The sequence below is a fragment of the Myodes glareolus genome, chromosome X (genome assembly GCF_982192425.1).
Source record: "Myodes glareolus chromosome X, mMyoGla1.1, whole genome shotgun sequence".
In the NCBI taxonomy this organism is placed as follows: domain Eukaryota; kingdom Metazoa; phylum Chordata; class Mammalia; order Rodentia; family Cricetidae; genus Myodes; species Myodes glareolus.
The window spans coordinates 46,565,826-46,583,176 of NC_142053.1; the positions used below are offsets into that span (position 1 = coordinate 46,565,826).

Genomic DNA, 17,351 nt, shown 5'->3' on the forward strand with positions numbered 1-17,351 from the left:
CCCCCTTTGAGGGTCTTTCCTAATGTTCCCCTGTCTCTACCACAGTGATGGCTGTGTCTTACTGTCTTTTGCATGAGTGTATGTGTGCATCTCCGTCTCTCATTATTTTCAGTTCTAAAAGTACAGTCTTTAAGCTAACAGTCGTGAGATATGACTTAAGGACTCTTGCCACACATTGCCAAATTCCTTTCTATAAATCATGTGCTAATTTATACCCTTAATACCCTTTACTTCTTTCTTTTTGAGAAAGGGTTTCTCTGTGTAACCCTGGCTGTCCTGGCACTCACTCTGTAAACCAGGTTAGCCTTGAAGATCTGCTTCCTGGAGTGCTGGGATTAAAGGCATATACCTGGCCAGTTTCTACCCTTTTCAACATCATATAAAGGTCCTTTTGTCTGACTTTGATGTCACCATTTTCTTTTTGTTGGCCCTACTTTGGCTGACACTATAATGTGTTCTTACCTGTTTCAGTAAGGAAAAGTTCCTGGAGACCTGGAAGTAGGTGTGCGGTAAATACTGAACTCTACAGAGCTGGTAGTTCCTGATGACACTTTCAGAGTCACATGAACGGGCTCTAAGATCTTGGTTTTTTTCTTTCTTTTTTTAAATCTTTTTTGTTTTTGGGGTTTTTGTTTGGTTGTTTTTTTTTTTTTTTTTGAGACAAGATTTCTCTGTCCTGGAACTAGCTCTTGTAGACCAGGCTGCCCTTAAAATCTCAGAGATCCTCTTGCCTCTGCCTCCAGGGTGCTGGGATTAAAGGTGTGAGCCACCACCGCCCGGCAAGACCTTGTTTCTAAAGATATATTTTTTTCTTACATAATTTACAGAGGAAATTGCAAAAATTTTCCTAAAGTATTACACCAACCACTCGTTATGTTAGTCATTTCTGTGATTATACCTATTTACACAGGGTGTGTGTGTGTGTGTGTGTGTGTGTGTGTGTGTGTGTGTAAGAGAGAGAGAGAGACTTTTATAACTTCTGAATTAAAAAAAATCCACACATTGTATGGAAAGTTCTATAGTAGTAGTTTCTCACCAAGATCTGTTAAGTAGCATGTACTTCCTTGAAGTATTGTTCAGCTCTTTAATACTTTAAATGAAAGCTTGGAAAGCCCAGGCTCATCCAAGGTATGAGAACACCTTTTTGGTGTTTTGAGCAGGGTTTATTTGTATTAACCCTGGCTGTCTCGGAACTTGCTCTGTAGACCAGGCTGGCCTTGAACTCCCAGAGATCTGCCTGTCTCTGCTTCCAGAGTGCTAAGTTTAAAGGCGAATGCCACCTCTGCCTGGCTCAGGACACTTTTTGAATCAGCTTGCCAGGCAGATAATTGGCATTTCAGAGCCTGCTCTTCTACAGTTTGTCGCCTAAGATGTTTGAGTTGGGGCTCTGAGGTCATGGCAGTGTTCATCTCTTCAAAGCTTCTCTCACCTAGGGTGCTTCAAAAAAGGTCAAGCAGGATCCACCACTGATAGCATAAAAAATAAAGCTCCCTCACGTAAAACTGTCTTAAGAAGCATGCGCTGTACAAACCCTAAAGGAGAAATGAATAGACTTGTTTGGCATTGTCGTTGCTACACATACTCTTTAGATTTACTGTAAGTTCAAGAACTGTTATAGCTATACAAACAATTGTTCTACAAGTAGACAGCAATTAGTATCCCATCTTTTAAGGGGTTGGGGGCATGATTGGTTTATAAAAGTTGAATATATTTAATGTTTCCAGTTTGGCAAGTTTACAGATAAGTGAATACCATAAAATCACCACACTGTCTGTACAATAAGCCAGTCCAGCACCTGCTGACCTTTCCTCTCATCTTATTATTTGTATTTGGCTGACAAGTAATACTCGACAAAAGTTTTCTCTGCATGTACTGGCTTTGTGGGAGCCTAGTCTGTTTGGATGCTCACCTTCCTGGACCTGGATGGAGGGGGGAGGAACTTGGACTTACCACAGGGCAGAGAACCCTGACTGCTCTTTGGACTGGAGAGAGAGAGGGGAGTAGGGGGAGGGGAAGGGAAATGGGAGGTAGGGAGGAGGCGGAAATTTTTTAATAATAATAATAAAAGAGTAAAAAAAGTTTTCTCTGCAAGATGTCAAGTCTGCAAGACAGTGTCGTTATCTCTAGTCACCATATTGCAGAATAGATCTCTAGGAATTATCTTGCATAACTGAAACTGTGTTCTTTGACTACTACAACTTTATTTCTCTCCAAGATCCTGGTAACTACTGTTCTAGCCTCTGCTTCTATGACTTTGGTTGTTTTTGATTCCATTCGTAAGTACTGTCTCATTTGGTGTGTCTATGCCTTGCTTAGCATAGCGCCTTAGCGTAATGTTCCTGGATGTATCTACGGGAAGAGTTCCCTTTTAAAACTGAGTTCACTTCTTCCAGTCTAATATTTCTATTTATTTATTTATTTATTTATTATGTAGTTTACTGTATTCTGTCTGCATGTATGCCTGCACCACAAGAGGGCACCAGACCTCATTACAGAGGGCCGTGAGCCACCATGTGGGATACAGAGATAGTAAGATGTGGCTCTTGCTCTTCAGATCATAACACAGGACAGAATCACTCAACTTAAGGACTATTGGAAAAGAGTTTTAAGAGTTCAGAGAGGAGCAGACATTAAAACTTGTGGCCATGAAGATATTCTTAATAAAGATAGCTTTGGAGCACACATCTGGGTAGAAACAAAATCATGAACTAAAGTTTCTAAAACAAGGGCACTTCTGAAAATGGGATTTCAACAGTTTTTCAGGTAGTAAATGGTTTCTTTGGGACATAGTACAAGTAGATGTCTTTTGCTTAGTAAAGTAACAAAGTATGGTGTTTATATTATTGTAGACTGTTGTGCACTGCTGATAGAACTATAAATACAGATGTTCTTCAAGGCAGTTTGTACTGTATGTCAGCAGACTCCCCACGCATATTCCTCTCTCTCCCCATTCCCTGGAAAGATATTTGGCTCGGTAATCTTGATTTAGGAAATACAGGGAAGAATTTTATAATCTTTTTTGTTGTTGTTGTTTTTGAATTTGTTAATGGATTTTAAAAAGCAGCTATCATGGCAGGGAAGTGAGAAGATGACCTGGAAATCAGAAAGGAGATACCTTACTACTAAAAAACAACACTAAAAAACAAAACAAAACAACAACAACAAACAAAAACCAACCAAACAAAAAATGCACCTTTGACCAGAAAGCTTTCAAATTGAAAAGAAAAGCTAAAACTGGTGGGAGCAGATGCAGAGACCCACAGCCAAACACTAGGTGGAGCCAGAGGAACCCCAGCAGAAGGAAGAGGAAGAATTGTAGGAGCCAGAGGGGTCAAGGACATTATAAGAAAATGGCCCACAGAATCAACTAAGCAGGGCTCATAGAGACTGAAGCGACAAATGCGGACCCTGTGTGGGTCTGACCTAGATCCCCTGCATATACCTTATGGTTGTGCAGCTGGGTGTTCTTGTGGAACTCCTAACAGTGGGAGTGGGGGTGTCTCTGACTCTTGCCTGAGCTTGGGACCCCTTTCCTCCTACTGGGTTGCCTCATCCAGCCTTTATATGAGGGTTTGTGCCCAGTTTTATTGTATCTTTGTAAGCCCTTTTTCGGGACTATCCCTGGAAAGCCTACTCCCTTTTATTGAAGGGAAACGAAGGAGAAGGAGTAGATCCGGGGGAGACGGGAAGTGTAGGAAGAGACTGGGAGGAGTGGAGGGAGGGAAAACTGGTTGGGATGCAATGTATGAAAGAAAGAATGAAAGTTTAAAAAAAAATGCTATACTGAGAAAAATGTTTACAGTAGTTCAGACAAAAAAATTATTTCCATAATAATGCAAAGGACGCTTGATCGATCAGCAGTGAATACCTAAGTAGAAATAGGGAGTTGGGCAGGGGACATGAACGAGAACTGAAGAGTTGAATGGAAACTGTTTTAGTACAGGCACAGCTCAGTGCAGTGTCGGAGAGGGTATGGGAAAGCAGCACACTGGTGAATTATTTCTGGGAACATGAAGTGGCAGGCCGGTTTTTTTTTTTTTTGAGAACCTGTTTATTTGCTGAATATTTTTTAGGCATTGACAAAAAACCATAAAAACACTCTGCGTCTTTCCCACAGCTTCACTTAATCTTAACACCTTGCATGCAGTAGTATAATCATCGACACTGTTAGAGAGGGTGTGCACTACCAGATCACAGAGCAGGGTTTCTGCTAATCTTTTTCTGCATTAGTTTACAGCCTGGGGTCATGTCACCTTGTTCTAGCTCTTACTCTCCTGTTACCATAACGCCTTTAAAACAATTCTCTATGCTAGGACTTAGCGCCTCACGCTTGGAGGCCAAGGACTGCACCATTGATCTATATCCCCAGCTTCCCAGCGCTGATGGCTTTGTAGATGAGATTCTTCAGTTTCCTCGTTGAAGGTCCCTAGTTTGGACTTCTGCTGTTTTATCCATGACATCTTGAACTTATTAAATTTAGGCAGCATTGCCTTGGGAACACTGTGCTCTTGCAGATGTGTCATACCAGAGGACACATGATGATAAGTTTCACTGCTCTCATGCTAAACTTCTTCACTTGGTTAAGGTTGTGCAACTGTAAGTTACTGGTTTTTTCTTTTCTCAGAACGCTGTGGGAATGAAATTATGTATCGGGCCAGGACTTACTTGTGGGATGTTGCTAGTTCCTGTAACTAGTGAAGGTAGCTGTGATCAGTTAGGGGTGTGCCAGTCAACTGGGGTTCTCTAGAGTCGGATTTTTATTTTTATTCATCTGTTTGTTTGAGGCAGGGTCTCACACTATGGAGCCCTGGCTGACCTGGAACTTGCCATGTAGACAAGGCTTCTCTTGAACTCACAGAGACCCACCCACCTCAGTTTCCCTAAGGTGTATGTCACCATGCCTGGCTTTTGTTTTTATATTTATAATAAAAATCAATGTTCGCATTCTATTTTATCAAAACATATTTGAGTGGATACTTTTGAGATCATGCAATATCCAATTTCAACTTCCCAATTTTTCCTGTTGATGCTAGCATTCATCAGTTGGTGGGTATGAGCAGGGCCCGTGGAGTCCAGAAGAAGGCATTGTTAGATCCCTTGCAACCGCAGTCACAGGCAGTTGTAAACTGCCCAGTGTGGGTGCTGGGAACTGAACTCAGGGCCTCTGCAAGAGCAGTCAGAACTTTTAGTCACCACTGGACTGTCTCTCCAGATCCCAAGTATACATTTATTTTATGGAAAATTTAGAAGATACTAAATTTGCCTGGAAATACAAAAGCATACACATATTCAACAGCCAGATTTAATATTTGGCATAAATGTTGCATATATGTAAAACTCAAATATGCATGTATTATAGAACCATAATTGATTTGGAGATCGATATTTTAAAGTTTTAAGCTGTTTTCCAGGACAAATAGAGGATTATCTATTTCCCTGATAAGATGTATAAAACATCATTATTGCTTAGGAAATTGTTTTGAATTGGCCTGGTTCGAGTTTACTTTGAGGTTTGAACATAATGTGCTGATTTCCTTGCTGTTTTTCCATTCAACTCTGAAACATCCTATTTTCAACTTAACATTGATGCCTGAGACATTAATTACAGGAGAGCAACTCATGCCTGAAACCATTTCAACAGATGCTATCACAAGTTTAGTATTTACTTGACTTTTAAAGGAATGTTTTAAAACGATTGCTTAATAGACTGCTTTACTTCCAGAGAGGCCCCAAACCAAACACTGGGATGGTTTGTTTCTGAAGTCTGTTCCCAAGTATGAGGTTATCTAAAGGTTAAGAACACTTCCATGTATTTGTAACACTTTGGGATCTCCTTTGGAAAAATTCATTTGTTAACTCTCCATTAGCTCTATGGATGTGGTTTTTCACCCTTGTTTTTGGTGAATTAGAATTTTTCAGTTCTGTGTCTTCCATAATTGTCAATCTTCAACAGTGTAGTTTTCTACATTACCAGGCTTATTCCGTAGAAGCAAACCATATTATATGCTTTCAATGTGGGAAAATTTTGCTAAGCTAAGACATTTCAGTTTTCTGATTGTTGTGGTCCAGCTGCAGCCTGGGCTCAGGTCCTGAGATGGGGAAGGGGTGTTGGCATGAAGAAATGAATTGTCTGAACACCAGATGAGTTTCACGGAAGTGGCTGGCCCTAAATAGCTCCAGCCGTCTTTATTTATACGTCAAAAGCAAGCATGCTTTTCCATACTAGCAAACAAGTTTTCCCATCCTCCAGTCTTAACCTCCAGCAAAACCAAATATGTTTTCCCCCAGTTTTTACGTCAAAACAGCTTTAAACCAAAAACAACACTTATCATTTTGCTCGCTTGGCCAAATATTGTGCCAGGCATCTCTTGCGTCTTTACGCAAGATAAAGGTGATAAAGATAGGGTTAGGCACACATTTTCAAGAGTAGCAAACCTGTTCAAAACAGTTACAGAAATAGGGGCGATCTGCCAGCACTGAATTAGAACAGCTCCTGGGGTCTACAGTGGCAGCTGACATCCCCAGACGAAAAACTCGAGAAACATCAGCTCCCAGCGAGTTTTAGGGGGAAGATACTCGAGAGAAACTGGGGTTTCTAGGAATGATCACATCTGTCCCGTGCATGACTGACAAAATGTCACTAAAACTGCCAAGAAAATCATCACTCATTATAAGAAGAGCATGCAGGCTTCACAGTCCCAACAGTATTCTGCTCTGTCCCCAGAGTCCACTGGTTCTTGCCAAGTGAGTCTGCCCCTGCAGGCTTTTGCCTCATCTGGAGACCCCTTGGAAAAGCAACTAGGCCACATGGCTCCCAACGCCTTATGTTAAAAACACTTGTATATTCGTGATGAAGAGAATTCTGAGTAAGGTTTGCTTTATAATTTTAGCAAAATCATCCCTGTTTCTGATCATCTGTAAGTCGAACCTCCTTATGATAAGCTGCATAGGTTTTCTGTATTACATTAGCTCTCGGTTTATTTGGCTAGAATGAGACTGGGAGGAGGGTGCTATATTGTGGAGGGAGCCAGGGAGGGTTGAAGATTAGTTCTGTTGTGTAGGGAATTCTGGCTAGATTAGAGCATGTAATTTGATTTCCTTTTCTCTGGTGGGCAGCCATTACATCCTTCATTTTCCTATTTGGTGCTAGGTATCACCGCTCTAGTTGCTGGCATCCTAATCCTGGGAAAGCGGGACCAAGAAAGCTAGGTGGCCGAAAGTCTCGTGCAATACCTTAAGCACAGCGTTAAGCCAATTTATTCTGCGTGTTAAGTAGAATCATGTGAGTAAGGTGTACATCACAAGGACAAGTCACACATGGCAAAAGCATGGTTTTCCATAGAGGCACAAGAAGAACAACAGCTGAAGGAAGCGCACTCCTGTCCGCGACACCTGGGAGGAGCTGGAAAACACATCCCAAGAATAATTTGGTGTTTTTGAAGAAATTGAAGCCACAAGACTCTTGCCTTGTTTTCTTGGGGTATTCTCAAAAGCATTCAGAAGTCCCCTCTCCTGACCCCATTTTTGGACTATGTTCTGATACTAGGGAATCAGGCCCAATGCCACATAGGTTAAGCCTGGGATGTACTACTGAGCTACACCTCCACTTCCCTTTTCTTACGATGAAGTGGCTTTTAAGGCTGTAGACACTGAGAACTATTTTCTTCCCTCTTTGAATTTTTAAAACTGCATTTACTTTATGTACATGAATGTTTTTGCCTGTATGTGTGTTTGTCTGCCGTGTGCATGCCTAGTGCCTTTGAAAGGTCAGAAGAGGGTGTTGGATCCCCTGCAACTGGAGTCCCAGGTAGTTGTGAGCCACCACGTCCCTCTGCAGGAGCAACAATTGCTCTTAACTCCTGAGCCATCTGTGCAGCCCTGTCTCCTTTTGTGTTGAGAGTTGCTTTTGCACTGCTGGTTTAGTGCTGGGGATTGGAGGTGAGCAGAATATTAAAAACTGGCCCGCTCATCTGCCCATGAGAGCGTTCTGATGCCTGTCTTGTTTTACAGCTTCTTCCTGGAGTATCTAGACTTAAGTTTTTGCTAATCTTTATTTACAGAATTATTTTCTAAACTAAGCAAAGCAGTGGGGAGTTTTTAATATATTCCCCTACCTCCTTCCTCTCACATCTTCCTGCCACCTAAAAATTTTTATTTTTGTGGTTGGTTTTTAAAAAATTCTTATGTTGAAGTTACCAGGATTTTCTATGAGGAAATTATATGATTTGTATACAAAGCTGAAGTTTCTCTTCTAGACCTTTCACCTTGTGAACTCTTTGGACTTTATTTTAATATGTATCTGCCTTGGTGCCCCCGTGTTAATAACTGGAGAAAAAATAAAGAATCTCAAATAGTGTGACTTTTACATAGGCAGACACTTGCCTCAGACATTCTGTGACTATGTCCAGCCTTCCCTTCCCAGAAGTGTATCATACATATTAAGTTTAAGTTGGAAAAAATTCTATTTAATATAGCAAAAGCAACCACCTGTTGGTTACGTGTTCCCATAAAGATTATTCTTTCCTATGCACCAAGTATCACAGCAGGAAACTAATGCTTCCAGTTGACAGCAGCCCTTTTGATAACGAAGGAATCAAAAGTGCAGACAAACCACTAGGAACAGGACTTGCCTCTTGTCTTTTTCTCAAGGTCGCGGCTGCTGCCCCTTTGAGTGAGCCCCACTTGCTTAGCTCACCTGAACTCCGAATGTTACTACTTGACATCCGGCACTCATCTTAGGAGTTCCGTATTTTTCCCCCTGGTAGCTGGCTTATCCTGAGCTATGGTGCTCAGAGATGTGAGCTGTCACCTGGTTTTCTTTGGCGAGGATTCATGTCCCATGTCACAGTACTCATAACCCTTGTCTCTCACTGCAGAATCAAATCGCGGGAGATATACCTGTTCTTCTTAAAAGGGAAAGAAGACATCTGTAAGTATGTGTCCTTCAGGACTTAAAATGTATAATTGTATCCACGTTTTGAGGTTATTAAAGGAGCAACCTTACCAACATCTATAATGTTAAAAAGGCAATATTTGGGAAAGGGAAATGGAAAAACATGTTTATTTTATGTAACATCTAGAATTTCAACCATATGTAATTCAGTTGTGAAAGGGGAGGACTAGTTAAATTCTTTCTTTGAGTCATGCATCCCCAAGATGGAGTTCCAGAGTTCCAGTTCTAAGTACCAAAGTGTCCAAGCTAGTTTTTGGCAGGCCGAAGAAAGAGCTTTCTTGTCTGTAAATGGGGCTGGATAGCAAGCACACAGCCACTGATGCACCGTAGCAGTGAATGCTCATCTCAGAGATGGAAGCTTATTATTGTACCTCAGTGGCTCTTTCTCAAGCTGATGTTACTGAGCGGATGCACACAAACTTAAACAGCAGCATTGCCCTTCCCTGAGGTGCTTATTTCCAGACTGTGATGTGGAGACCCAAACAAATGCAACAGAGCACTTGAAGTCATCATGTCTGAGACTTAGAACTGGAAAATCACCCAGTTCAGTGGTTCCCAAATGCGGATTTGTAGGCCAGTGCCAGCTAGTGGAGAGGTTTTTACGAGGCCACTCTGGAGCATGGCAAAAAAAGGAGCAGTAGGCTTGCATTCTCTTTTTAAGGCTAGCTATTTTCAATGTAAAGGCTGTGCTGGTCTTAATTGGGAGAGGTAAGTATGTACTTCATTGTAAAAACAACAGGAACAGTAAATGCTAGGGGCATTTTTAACACCCATTCCTCACAACAAAATAGCTCTGTGTGGTTATGCTTGTCCTTAAAAACCAAGCTTGTCTTTGATGTGTTGAAATATGAATCTAACTTTCTAATTTTACAGATGAGAAGTGACAGACTCATTTGTTTCAAACCTGACAGCTCAGTGACTCTGACGCTGCCTCTCTCGTATTTCTGGTCTTCTACGCATTGATTTCAGTGTACTAAGTTAGGAATTTGAAACAGAAGATAAGAGTAGCTCTTCCGTGCTAATGACTACTTTCCAAGCATGAGAAATTCAAAAGACTTAATGCTCTTACATGTCTAAATTGATGGCCTCTTGTTAGTTCACATTAGGAGAATCTTAAACCTGACCACGGATGAGGCCAGAATTAGCTATCTGGGCGTTCAGGTCCCTCAGACTCTGTGCTGCTACATAATTGACAAACTAGGAGGCAGATAAGTATGCTCAGCTTTCCCTTTGGAAAATAGGCTGCTGCCATTGGGAGCAGTGTATCAAACCTCTGGTGTTACCTCTCCGGAGAGCACTACCTTGCTCTTGCATGTACACGGACATGCACAGGTACGCACTTACAGCAGCTGGCCTGCAGCAGCTGGCCTTGGCCAACCCGAGTGGAGTCCATCTAGGCTCCGGCAGAAAACACGCTCTAGCAATTGGCAGCTATGCTCAGGAGCTTTCAGATCGTGCCCCGTGGCGCTTTGGAGGCTCTCCATCAATTGTCATAACTTTGCTCCAGCTATCTCAGAATAGATTTCAAAACAAAACTAATTTCCTTATTGCCTTTGCCTCCCTCGCCTCAGTGAAACATGGGCCAGATAAGCAATATGAATGTAAGAAGACAGAGCAGAGTGGAATATATTCCTGACCTTAGCATGGAGATGCTAACATTAAGAATACTTCTCCATGTTTTTTTTTATTTGACTTTGTATGATTTCATTTTTCAGTGAAGAATTTATTATTTTTTGAATGTCAGAAGCACCCATAGTGAATTGTTAAGGTAAAAGTGGCATTTGGGAATTTCTTCTATGTGCCTCTTTCCCCTTACTCTCACTGATTGGCCATGACATTCTAACAGGTTAATTAGTGTTGAAGTTTTTGTGCTTTTTTAAAGATCTCTTTTTTTATTATGAATACCATGGCCTTCCGGCCTATATGCCTGCAGGCCAGAAGGGGGCGCTAGATCTCAGTACAAATTATTGTGCGCCACCACGTGGTTGTGGGAACTGAACTCAGGACCTCTGGAAGAGCAGTCAGTGCTCTTAACCACTGAGCCATCTCTTCAGCCCCCGCTCCCTTTTTTTTAGACAGGGCTTCTCTGTGTTGTCCTGGCTGTCCTGGAACTCACTCTGTAGTCCAGATTAGCTTTGAACTCACAGAGATCTGCCTACCTCTGCTTCCCACCGTGATCAAAGGCGTGTACCACCACTGCCTAGTAAATTCTGTTTTTTCTTTAGTCTTATTCATAAGATATATGTAACATTAAAGATCCAAGTGTTCTTTAAAAAAACAAGAACAGTGTGATAGAAATATACAGCAGGATGGTTGGGCAACTGGGTTACTTGGCCTCTTTATAAGAAATGGTTTAAGACTTTGTTGCATAATTTTTAGCAGTATAAAGTACTGGGAAACACCATTGGCTAAGAACCAGCCTAATAAACTGCCTCCACCTCTATCAAGTAGGGCAGGTGGTGTGTGTGTGTGTGTTAAATATTTAGTTGCAAAATTCTGCCTGTAACACAAAGGCATTCCTGTGGAAAATGTTACTGGTTACAGGGATTCTTTTTAACTTACATTCAGTTGTTGACAACTATCCTTCAGTTGTCAAACTTCATTATAATATGTAAGGTAACAGGAGATAGATGCATAGCTTACAGACAGGCTGTGCAGTTCTTATTTAATAAAAACATAGTCACTGTAACAGCTTTAAAGGTCGGTCTGTAGCTGTGTTATTTTGGTTAACATATGTTAAAATTAAAGCTAATATGTTCCAACCGAGGAAGCACCCCTGGTGAACCAAAGGTCTATGGACAGAAAAAAAGTCTACACAGTAGGTCATTATTTGGACAACAAGGCTTCGTGTACAGGAGCCTGTAGAAGTTACACCTTAGCTGCCTTTCTAGGACTTTGACATTGTCTTTGTGCTGCCTGCTTCGCTTTTAGAGTCTCAAACCATTCATAGTTCTTTCCAAATACTTAACTCCCAGGAAGCTTTTCTTTTCACAATGTTTAATGAACTTGGATTGTAATATCATGCTTTGCCAGTAGGTGGTGCCACCTGCTAAGGTATTTTTCTTCCAAGTTCCTTAAAACTTTTAATTAAATTATATACAATTACTAACTGTAAGAATACATATTTAAAAATTAATTGTGTCTCTTATCACTTAGAATGAGTACTAGATATCTAGTTCTATGCAGTATAGATGTGACGTGTGTAGGCAGTAACACTGGCTCCTAAATCTCCATATTTCAACATACAGAGATAGGATCCCAATTATACTAAACTATGACCTAGATAAGCCATCTGATGCATGCTGGGGATCCTCTTAAGGCATTATGGGAGGGAGGGAGCTCTTTCTAGAGCATGAACGGGTGTCTTCACCATGGCTGCTGGGGTGCTTGCTTTGCTGGGAAAAGCTGGGAAGAGACTGGCAGGATGGCGACTTCAGGAGTTAAAGCTTCTCCAGGTGATGAAATAGACAGGTTTGCTAATCTTAAGAGAGACACACTCAAAGATCAGTTGTACTCATGAAATACTTTAAAGCAAAACGATAACTAGTTAAATGTACATGTTGGTGGAGGGGAATGTGTGTGAGCATGTGTGTGCTCGTGAATGTGTGCAGATACACACATGTGCAAGCACACACGCACACACACACGTACATTTTCCAAACTTTTATCTAGCCCTGTTTTCAGTTTTAGTAACTGAGTTTTAAGTTTGATTATACAAATTATTTGGTATTGATTAAAATGACTGTTGTTTTCAGTCTTATCTGTGTTTGAGTCTGACCAGGGGAGCCTGACCTATATATTCCATGGAAAGATTTGGTGTTAGCTAATCTCAGCTCATTTACTGTCTTAAAATGTTAGCATTTTGTACGTTTTAAAGTTAAGCTGTCAAGCGAATTGGATTGTAATGTATCTCTTTAAAGATTGATCTTGTTTATCAAGTGTAGGCATCCATTTTGTAGTTTTGTATGTGATCATTCTCATGTTTCAAATTCAGAATGTCTATAAGAGTATGGGAAATAATTTTTTATAAAGCACTCCACCCTTTTATAAAAACCTTGATGACGCAACATCTACTTAGAAATATGATCTTTTACAGTATAGCAGGTATTCTTATCTGTTTAATCTGTTGAAATTTTATAATTTTATGATTCAATGTTTGGTAGATAGGACTGGGCAAATTATCTTTAGTTGATGTTTAATTTATTCATAAATAGTATGTGACTTCAAAATGTGGCTAAAATAATATTTGTATAGTTGATTGTTGATTTGCAAAATGATTTATTAAGCATTTTCATAAAATCTTGGTGCAGTGTTTCTCAACCTTTCTAGTGTTGCGACCCTTTAATACAGCCCTTCATGTTGTGTTGACCTCCAAACATAGAATTATTTTTGTTGCTGCTTCATAACTGTAATATTGCTACTGTTGATGAATTGTAGTGTAAATATCTGATCTGCCACTGTTGTGGGGTCGCGACTCACAGGTTGAGAACCACTGTCTTAGCGTGAACAGTATATGGTGCTGGTTTGTTATTGTGGTGGCAGATGCATTGATCTTTGCTTGGTTTTGTTCATTTCTAAAACTTTAGTAAAAAGGATCTTGGCATTAATCATAAACTGGTATTGCATCACACGCTTCTGGTGGAGAAATTTCTTTTAAATTCAGACTTTACACAGTATGTAATGTTTACTTTGGGCCCTAGAGCTGAATGTATCGCTAATGCTTTTTGTGTTTAACCTGTCTCAGGGTGTTTGAAGTAACTGGAATGAAATACTTACCAAATCTGACATCAGAACAGAAGTAAACCAATTGTATCTGATTCTTCACTACACCTTTTAGAATTTTCTAGACATCTGAAGGGCCTTTGGCCTTGCACAGTGCTTTTGGAGGAAGGGCAAGCCAGTGCTCTCAAATCGTTGCGAGGATTTCTTCCTGTATGAGGCTGCCACCCTCACCTACTTCGAGTTCCAGTCTGAGCAGATGGTAGAGATAACGGACTTGCAAGTGAATAAACTTGAGTCTACTCTCCTCAGCTGTGCTAACTTTGGCTAACTCTGTACCATCCCTGAGTTTCCTCTAGCTGTAAAGATACCCCCTTAAATTTCCCTGACTAATCCAATGAAAATGTCTGTCTAAGACTTTCCCCCTTAAATTTCCCTGACTAATCCAATGAAAATGTCTGTCTGAGACTTTCCAACAGTAAATACGTATGAAAATGCTCCCCACCTGGAGTAGCATAGGTCTGAAGGCGTAATGAACTCTTCCCATGGGTGGATCCTATTCTGAAACACAAGTCCATCACCTGGCTTCAAGGAAACCCAACTCAGTTTGGACCCTATTAACACGGGGGTGCGGTGTGCTCTTCGTACAGAAAATGGCAGCATACCTTCCCTTCTTCCAACAGCAGTCAGTCTTTGCGCTCTGCACTGGGGAGTCTTACCAGTTTTATGTTTTCATTAAACAATAACTTTTTCAAGTTTATTTTAGTTACTTTAAAAGCATTGTGTTTTCCAGAACTTTGGCACAATATTATCTTAATGTAAAGCTGAAGTTAAGTATATTCAGGTTATTTTGTTTGTAATTTCAGTTTCTAATCCACACCAGTTCCATGTATGTTTTTATTCAATACATTTATTGAGCAGCTCTTGTGGTTGGCGAGGTTTCAGCAGCAAACTGCCTCTTCATGAAGTTTCTATGCTAATGGAGACACAGACAGTAGGCACGAAAAATAGGACCCAGTCGTTTATTAGTGGAAGGTGGTGAGGAGAAAAATAAAGCGAGGAAGGGAGTGTTTAAATGGGGTGGCTAGGGAAGGTCTAACTGGAAAGGTGATAGTACTTGATTAAATATAAAAAGTAGGCAAAAAATAACATACGTGAGTATCTTAGGAGAATAAATTCAGGCAGAAAGAATACAAGCAAGCCCTGAGTCACAACTTAGTATAGCCCAAACAGTAATGAACACATGGGACTAGAGCAGTGTGCCCAGGGAGGGCGCAGTAGGGGGTGAACTCAGAAACTGGAGGAGCAGAGAATATACTAAAAGAGGCAAGGCCAGCTAAGATGCGATTATAGAGAGCTTTGAGCCTGCTGAAATTTGGGCACTTAAATGACTTCTGCATATAACCATCGAGGAAACCGTTGATTATTCAAATTTGAAGTTTAAGGGGACTTTTGGGCTTATTCGAGAATCATTACCAAATGTGATATTTCAGTCCATGAGAGGAAATGAGATCAACACATATGGTATGAGTCTGCGTAGCTAGAGAAGCAATTAGGATTGACCACTGTAGTATTGAGGGATCAGGGAAACGAGGAAGAAGTAAGGATGACTTGGCAATGCCAGCGAGTAGGAAGGAAGGGAAATCTGCTGTCTTGGGGAGTGAATGGAAGAGATTTCAGGCAAGAAAGGAAACAGCTGTGTTAAAGGGTTGCCGTGAAGGAAGATGACTGCGGGGCTTTAACTGACCTCTGGGTGCAATGGTGAGGAGGTTATTGGCAGCTCTGGTCAGAGACCACCTTAGACCATGTTGTAGTGGGGGACAAAGACCTGAGTGTAGTGGGTACCAGAGAAAACAGACATGGAAATTGGGTGATGGAGTACACAGACAGCTCTTTCTTAGACTTTCTTTCTTTCTTTCTTTCTTTCGCCCTTCCTTTCTTTTGCCCTTCCTTTCTCTCTCTCTCTCTTTTTCCTCTTTGGTTTTTCAAGACAGGGTTTCTCTGTATAGCGCAGGCTATCCTGGAACTTGCTGTGTAGACCAGGCTGGCCTCGAATTCACTGAGATCCACCTGCCTCTGCCTCCCAAGTGCTGGGATTAAAGGTGTGCGCTACCACAGTCCGGCATTTTTTTTTTTAAGATTTCTAAAGAGAAGAAATGGGGTATAGCTGAGAGTTAGGTATAAAAGGAAGGATGGTTTTCAAGGTGAAATAAATGCTAGGCTGTTAAAAGAATGCTGATGGGAATGATTAGTAGAGCAGCAGATTGATGTGTAGACAGGCATGATGTCCCGATAAAGGGATGGGAACATTGGCATTTCTTCCCAGTCTTAGAAGAGAGTGTGAGCTTATGCCATAGATACATGGAAGTGAGTTTATAGCTAATGATCAGAACAGCAACTGAAAATAAGAATGTAGAGGAGTAGATGGAGGTCTGAAGACAAGGCAGCCAATTGAGAAGCCTAACGCAGTGGGCATGCTAGTTCAGTATGGTTTCTGTGTATCTTCCAGTGAAGCATTCAGCACAATAGTGTGCTCCTGCGAATTAAGCTGTCTGGGCCCAGGTGCAGGTTAGCATGTGATTTAGCTGAGTCAGTAAACCAACCCAAGTGAGTCCTGAGAGTAGGGCAGAGGCCAGTTCTGATTACTCAGGGATTTAAGTAAGGAAGACAAAGTGTTCCTCCAAGAAAACTATGATGCTGATAATTCAGATGAAGCGGGTGCCACAGATCTTTTCAAGCTTTTGCCTGTTGAAAGCCACACTTGATAGTAGAGACTGAGGCCACACATGACTTCTCCTAGCTCAGCCCAGCATGCTCTTTGTCTGGGATGCCAAACTTGTGGATAACAGTTCATTTCCCCTAGAACAAGAGCAGAGTATTTATCTTTTTTTGTGCTAAACACTGAAGATTATGTAGAAGGTATTTCCCTTCTACCAAGACTTAAAGCAGGCAGTTATAAGACATTATATACTATAATATATTTTATAATTATTGCTATTATAAATGATTTAAAAATACAGTCTATTTATAGTCAAATATATAAGTGTCTGAGTTCATTTTCTATTTCTTGGTATTTGGTGCCCCAAGTTTGATAATTCCTTATTTGAGAATGGGGTGGTACTGTTCCTTTGGGACATTGTTTAAATTTGAAGACATGCTTCTTGTCTTCAACTATTGTCCCTGAAAATGTATATACTCAAACATTTTTTCAAGTTGCTTCTCTTTTTACTTTTTTATACAGCTATTAAGAACTTATTTTTTAAAAATTATGCATGTGGGTAGCTTGTCTCAGACTGTCTTTTCCGACTTATCAAGGAGTAACAAAACACCTTTGTTGCAAGAAAGAAACGTTGGAGCCAGGCTGGTGGCACATACCTGTAGTCCTTGCACTTGGGAAACATAGGCAGATGGATTTCTGTGAGTTTAAAGCTAGCCTGATCTATGTAGTGCGTGCTGGGCTAGCCAGAAATACACAGTGAGGCCCTGTCTCAAAAAAAGATGTTGTTTTAGAACTACTGGTCTGTGCTTTAAAGTTAGCCACCCAGATGTGTGGAGGTGATGATGTAATAAAGTAGCAGGGGAGAGGGTAGGTATTTTTAGTGGTGTAGGAAAGTAGATGAAGGGAATATTATTGTAAACTTAGGCAGATAAGAAATTTTCGATGGAAGAGTGATCTTGG

At 40.9% G+C, this 17,351-nt stretch overlaps 1 protein-coding gene across 6 annotated transcripts in view; it reads left to right on the forward strand.

The window, feature by feature from the left end:
- Nucleotides 1–17,351, forward strand: part of Acsl4 (acyl-CoA synthetase long chain family member 4) — a 65,176-nt gene that overhangs the window by 19,238 nt on the left and 28,587 nt on the right. For 3 of the 6 annotated variants that reach the window (XM_048428521.3, XM_048428524.3, XM_048428525.3), the window contains exon 2: nucleotides 8,877–8,933. The gene's annotated coding sequence lies outside the window, so the exon portion shown is untranslated. The remainder of the gene's footprint in view (nucleotides 1–8,876; nucleotides 8,934–17,351) is intronic. The other 3 variants (XM_048428520.3, XM_048428522.3, XM_048428523.3) reach the window with 1 other exon arrangement.